This window comes from Sparus aurata, chromosome 3 (assembly GCF_900880675.1).
Source record: "Sparus aurata chromosome 3, fSpaAur1.1, whole genome shotgun sequence".
In the NCBI taxonomy this organism is placed as follows: domain Eukaryota; kingdom Metazoa; phylum Chordata; class Actinopteri; order Spariformes; family Sparidae; genus Sparus; species Sparus aurata.
The window spans coordinates 21997688-22004869 of NC_044189.1; the positions used below are offsets into that span (position 1 = coordinate 21997688).

Consider the following 7182-nt stretch of genomic DNA (forward strand, 5'->3'; position numbering starts at 1 on the left):
GATTGTCCACAGATGAGCTAATTAAAAAAAATAACTGAAGCTGGACTATAAATGAAGAGGAAGCAAGGAAATTTAGGGGTAAGTAACATTTCTGTCCATAACACTGTCGGTGATTAACTTTAGCGAGCCTTACTGAGGCAATGTAACTTAATGTGAGCTAGCTGCATGTTATTTCTCGTTTCTCTTATTTCAAAGTGAGTTTGGTCAAGTGACTGTCAATGCAGGACAGTGAAATTACTTCCACCTGCCATTAACATTAGTTTGTGTGTCATTCGTCATATTGTATTACTTTCACGGGGTTGGTGTCAATCTTTTTATTTCCCTTTGCATGCACTCCCTCATTGAGTCCCTGCAGACTTGGGTAGGCAGCCCCTTTTTTTCTCTCCACTCTTTGCGTTTTTTTCCCGCTCACGTACGGAGCCCCTGCAGAGTTGGGGAGTGCACCCCTTTTTTCCTCCAGTCGAAGTGAGGCATGGCATCTGGGTGAGTCAGCATGTTGTAGGCGCTGCTTAAGTAGCTTAAAGATGGTTATGTTTGGTAGTTTCATCATTCAATTGTAATATTTAGTCACTGTCCATCCTAGCTAATTTTGCATGGTCGCTGGCTGCCATTTGTGTAAATATTCTACATTAATTAGGCTTTTTATGCAATGTGGATGATGTAACATCCGCGAGTTGTTAGCTAGCTAACTATTCGGTTTGATGTGTGTTGGCTTCGTTTTGGGATCCTGTCCAGCCGCTCAGGCGTTTTGGTTCAAGTGGTGGTCGTGTTAATTGGTGACTTTATCACATTTCATTATGTTACGGGAGGCGTATGAGTCGTGGGTACCGTAACTCAGACATTTATCAGAGGTGAGGGCAGAGAACACAAGGTGAAGGTCGCCAGTTAAACCGCTACACCGGCCGGTGACGCGGAATAACGGCCGCATTGAGACGACTGTTTAAGTGACATAACGTTAAGAGCTAAGCTGATGTGTGCCTTTTCCCCGTGGTGTTTGTTCGCTCATTAGTGTGTGCGCAGGGTTTTCACTACTGCTAAAGCGGACCGCCTAATGTTAATAAAGTTCAGTGTATATTTGTATTCAGAGTACATAGAACAAGTGTGCAGACTTTTTGCATGTATCTGTCTCTGTCCTTGTGCCAAAGGAACTTTGTGTTGGTGAGGATTCGACATCTGTTGAGGCCCATGTGAACGTGCTGCAAAGTGAGTGTCGGAAGACACATCCAGACATCTTGACTGTCAAAGTCTGCATGGCGCGGACGTTCTCCTGGAGACGTCGTGAAATTATGGAAGGAGTGCCCGTGGAGGATGTACTCAACAAATACCCATATTTAAGGATACCTGCTGGGGTAAGTATTGTGTAAATACAGTTAATGTCATTGAGTTATTGAGTATAATCAATGTGTGATGATTTTGGATATGGTGAAAGTGAAATTGAAGGTTTATTAATTTTTACCACTAAAAAAAGTAAAACAAAAACAGAAAATTCTATGAGTTGATATTGTTTAAGGCGACGGCATTTAAGCTTACTTGAGTGACATACAGAATGCATATATGTATTTTACAGGTTTTTGACGAGGTTGACCGAATCCATCCTTCAACACATAGCTTCTGCCATCGCTTCAGAGAGAGCTTTGCCACTGTTTTGCCAAATGTGCTGAAACTTGCTGAGGGAAAATCTCTCCTTGCAAAATAGTACACTTATGCAAGGCAGGATGCCCTAGCTGAAGATCTACCAAGTAGCTAAAGTCACCTTATTACGTAGGTGAATGTGAAAATTGTAGGTGATTGTGAAAGTAGCATATTTTTCTGCATTGCAGGAATCGACATTAGGGCTGGGCTTATCCTCTTACCATCCATCTTCAGAGAAAAGATCGAACACTACATCACTGTGAGAGAGGTAGGCATCTGAGTTGCCTTATACTGACATCATGTATGAGTATTTAAAGATATCTTGGGTTCAGGAATTAACTGACTCTTCTGATAACTGATGGGCCCGATTTAATCCTAATGAAATTCCTCCTTTTTTATGTCTTCAGCTGTTATTAGTATTTTGTTTGTTTGCTCATTAAATAGACTTTATGCACAGCTCCACTACTTCCTGAACCTAAGCCACCTCCTTTATTTCCTGTCTTACATTATTTGACAAATTGACAAATTATTGGACAAATTGATTGCCAGGTGTGTCTGACCATTGTTGTGACTAGTACTGAGGTCAGACACACCTGGATCAGTTTGTCCAATAATGTAAGACAGGAAATAAAGGAGCTGGCTTAAGTTCAGGAAGTAGTGGAGCTGTGCATAAAGCGTATTAGTGAGATAGAAAGAGTAAAGGGTAACTGTACCCATAAAATCCTCCTGCTTACAGGGAGTTTCCAATGTAAATTTGATGGATTTATCCAGAAAAAAAATATGGCTAACTGTAAGAATAACTAATATATGGAATTTGTAATATGTAAATTAAACTGTTCAAAGCAGAGTCCTGCATGGGTTCGGGTACCCGACAGGTGACCCGCACAATTTGGTTGAAATTGGTAAAAAATAATGTCCTGTGTCTGACTCGGGTGCGGATCTGGTCGAGCACGGGTCGGGTTTTGCGATTGTCATTTTCATGGCGTCACGTGCAAAGAAACCAAAAAAAAATCATTAGCGACACATCTACAAAAATATGCCTGCATTTGATGATAAGCATGTATATTTCATTTGAGCCCATTCATGCATGCTTGCGCCCTCCCAGAACTCCCATTCCTCAAGCTGGCTTACTTTCATTTTTAAAAATTGCGTCAGTCTAATTTTGCTCTGGGTGCGGGTCGGGCGTCGGTATCAATTTATAGCGGGTCTGCTCGGGTGCGGAATGTAATTTGTGCTACTGTTGGGAAACGGGTCAGATGCGGTTTTAAGTACGACGGGTACGGGCAGGTGCGGGTTTGCAAAATAAGACCCGTGCAGGACTCTGGTTCAAAGTGTGGCACAGATTTTAATTGACTTTTCACCTTTCACTTTTTACACACTATTTTACTAGTTTGTTTTTTGTCCCAGAAACGTTTTCTCATACGTAAAAAAAAAAAAAATATTCTGATTTTACAGAATGGATATGTACTCACCAAATAAATTATTGTAAATACATTTTTTTTTTTAAAGGACTAGTTAACTTGTAATTGCTTCTCTTACATGTTTTTCTTCTATGTAGGGGTACCCTGCTACACTCCATCCAACCATACAACTGACTGACAATGACTGGAAAATGGCTATCACAGCAAGAGGACTCAGTGTGGTCAAAGTAGATGGAGTAGATGTGTGCCAGTGTGCAGGCATTGATGAAGCCTTCATAACAGCCTTCAGTATGTATTTTGTTTTCAACATTGCATACCCACCACACCTGAGAAGCACACTCGCTTTCCTCCAGAGTTGAACTGCTTGAGTGTTTTGCATTTAGGACTGATTTATGAGCGGCTCATTGGGCCTGATGCGTTCAGTTTTTGTGCTTAAGCTCTTAAACAATTTTAACACGTCCCATGTTGTTTCTTACTGCATTTATATTACAGTTCTAAAGATGAGTTTGGTTAATGCTGTGTGCTTTATACCTGGAATGTCACATTTTGTAGTTATGTGATTTAAGAAATTCAAAAGTGGTTAACGAAATTTAAAAGTTGTTTATGAAAATGAACTGAAAATCGTTACATGTAAAATACTGATTTTGTTACATGATGTAAACAAACTGTTTACAAATAAATTGATCTCAATCTGAATGATTGTCAAGTCTTTTGTCTCAATTTAAAGGTATGTATTTGCCTCATAAAGGTACAAAATGGCATGTCGCTCCAGTGGTACCCTATCACGGTACAAGAACTGTACCTTTCTAATCAGTACATTTTTGTACCAGGACATAAAGGTACATTTTTGTCACTAAGGGTTGCAGAAATGTTTCTTTAGAGGTACAAACAAGCAGGTACAAAAATGTACAAATTTTAAAGGTACAGTGCTGTACCGTGATAGGGTACCACTGGAGCGACAAAGTGGTGGTGATAACAGCTGCGTGTTAAGTGCTCTAGGGATGCATGAGGTGGTCAACGTGCAAACCCGTGTGGACAAAACACAGATGGATGTGAAGCATCCTATCCTTCAGGTGCTTAACAAGAAGCCACTTCGCTTCATACAATTGTATGTAGACTCACCACACTGCCGCTTTAACCTCAGGTATTTGCACCCAGTCAGTGGGTCAATTGTACTCTGTGATTTGCAGCATCCGCACACCAAAGACTCGATGTTGAAGGTTGCATCTGACTACATTGACCGTGTGCGTGATGTTTGCCTCAAAATGCAAGGCCAACTGTCATCGCGACTGGAATATGTCACGTACATTGACAAATCGGCAGGAATACCCACATTTCTCAGGGCACAGGACTTTTTGCGACATCCCGGCTTCAGCTTCATGTGAGGACATTCAAGGCATTCGCCCACAGGCGAAAACAGCTCATGAAAGAAAAATAAAAGTAGTGGCAGCAGGTGTGTTGCACAGTGTGTTTTTTTCCCCAATTTTTATCTTCCAAAGTACAAAAGTCACATCCCCAGCGTTACGTGATGTACATAAGTTAACATAACTTAAAAACAGATCAACGTTAGAGCCCGATCAACCGCAGAACACAAACCTAACCACCATGACCGTCGCTGACTCTGAGTTTTCTTCCTCTTTGTCGGCTGAACATGTACAGATAATGGTGTATTCACTCACCGTCCCCAGTAAATAGCTATACTTACTGTTTGATACAAACTGATAAATTGAACACAGCTTACATTGACTATTTTCTGTGGAAAGGGGACCAAGTGTAAGTGCAATAATTCCCTCTATGTCTACTGTTATTATAATGGACTCAGTGGAGGAAATAGCAGAAACTGGGTGTTTTTCCAGTGTTCTTTGACTCTGCCATGGCTATTTTTTTGTGCATCATATTTTTATCACTCACGCTCATACGTCGTGGAGTTTTTCACATGAAGACAGACGCAGACAAACAAACACAAGTCCCCAGCCGTTACATAATGTTTCCCTTGTCAAAAGATTTGGTAAGCAAATCTATCACACAAGTGACTGATTCAGTTAGTCAGTCCAGACAGGCAGACGTTACACAATGAGCTCTGGGCTTTCTACTCTACAACGCCTTTTCATTATTTACCACCGCTGTGCAACTGAGCAGTCCAAAATCAGGCATCTCTAGCACTGTTATGCATCAATTTGAAGTGACAGCGTAAAATAATTGAGATCTGATTTTATGTGTTATTGTGAGAGAAAGAGAAAGATGTAGAGAAAATGCATGTATTTGTAAGCAGTTGCGCCTCGGGGATGTCAGGAAGCAGTGTGATATCCTCACAAACCGAATTCTGCATGTGTGGGTCTGTGCGCAAATTAATTCCCTGCATTGGAACCCATGGATGTCGGTAATCTCGTGAATTTCTGTGCGTGGACATTCGCTCATTTCTGTGTGTTTCTATCCATGAAGCTGCTGCTGTTTGACAGCACTGACACGCTGAGAATTTCAAAACGAGACCTTATCGTGGAGGCAAGTCACACGCTCGACCTCTATCCGTCCTAGGAGAGAGAGCTCGATCCACTGTATTCTGTTTATAATGCTTTACCTTCAGGATATCAGCTTCAAACTTAATGAATTTGAAAGTTGAAATTGTTTGAACAGTCGATGCATCACTGGCCACTAATTCACCCTTCCCGTGGTGTTGTACTTGACTGTACTCTTCTGCTTTTTAAGACTGATTGACTTATGGTGTGTAATTCCAGGTACAGCTCCAGGTATGAATCATGAATGTAAATAAGCAAAGCAAAATGTTTGAGATATTACAAATATAATGACCGTAGGACTGAAACTCAGTGATTCATACCGCAGCATCACGTGGCCTATATTTCTGCCTTTTCCTCCATTTCTTTCCATCCGATTTCTTTCTGTCTGTGTGGTAGTCCACCGTGCTGCCGGCAGGGGTGAGCAAACAACACCTGTCCCCGCCGCACATACAGTAGATACGCACACCATCTGTCCATCATCTCTAATTAACTAAAGAGGAGCGAGCCAGAACACCACGGATCCATAACAAATCCCAAATTATGCTGTAGTGTGATTACACGTCTTATGTGCCCTGTTACATGTTCGTCTGAGTCAGCATGTCAGAGCAACTGAACAGAATTTTTGATGTTTTGTCACTCACCAACGGATACGTGATGAGTACTAATGTAACGTGCACGCTCAGTAGCTGGATTTATTCTTTGCTGTGGAGTGCCGCCACCTTCAGGAACCCCTTCTGGGAGCCAGTATCTCTGGAGGCTTTATTGTCTCTCGCATATATTCATCTTACAATGAAGCGTTGGCTCTAAAATCTGGCCACGCCACATCACATTATCCATGGAGATTGAAGCCCCGGCTCCTCCTGCTTTGGATAAATTCCGTAAAATTGCCTTCTCTTTTAACTTGGCACCGGAGCCTGGGTTGGTAATAGCTACATGTAAATAGAGTCACTGTTTTTCGTTTCGTTTAGAGGGATAAAGAAATAAACTGTTACATATATACATGTTTAGATTTCTCCCCTAAAAAAGTAGTACGTATGGTGTTGTAAGAAGGGTACTCAGTATAAAAAAGTTTAGAGGGTTTTTTTTTAAAGCCTTCCCCAAACCAAAAACCAAACAGTCTAAGAAAACAGTACAACTCAGTGGTGTGTCGCGTGCGGCACACAGTAAAACATATATCAATAATGCAATTGATGAAGCTGATTTTCAGCATCTTACTGATATTACTTGAAATATGTTTCTTTTTTTCTTTACCTGACCTCGCAAATGTTAGCTTCTCTGGCATTTTCTAGTATTTGAACAGGCTTGAACTCTAACTTCTTTAACAAAGCATGATGTTCATTTTGTGAATTATTTTTCTCATTTACAGATAAATATAGGTGATAGGGATTGTCTAGCTTGATATTGACAGGTCGCAACCACAATGCGTGCTTGGGTTCTCGGTCAGATCCCGCTCCACCCTCCCGTTTAAATACGGTCACTTTTGGCTCCATAAAAACAAAATGCCAAAAGCTATAATACCAGACATAAGGCTCCATAAGGCTGGTTGATGTTCGGGTGGATTTACCCTTTGGTGTATGTACGGTACACATTTTAACTCCCCTTTGAAAGTGTTT

General features: G+C 41.1%; 1 long non-coding RNA gene across 1 annotated transcript; it reads left to right on the plus strand.

Annotated features, from left to right (window-relative positions):
• Positions 1-1627: 1627 nt before the first annotated feature.
• Positions 1628-3749, plus strand: LOC115578479 (uncharacterized). Its single transcript, XR_003983462.1, has 3 exons — positions 1628-1739; positions 1821-1900; positions 3191-3749. It is a non-coding gene; the product is annotated as an uncharacterized LOC115578479 (long non-coding RNA).
• The last annotated feature ends 3433 nt before the right edge of the window (positions 3750-7182 follow it).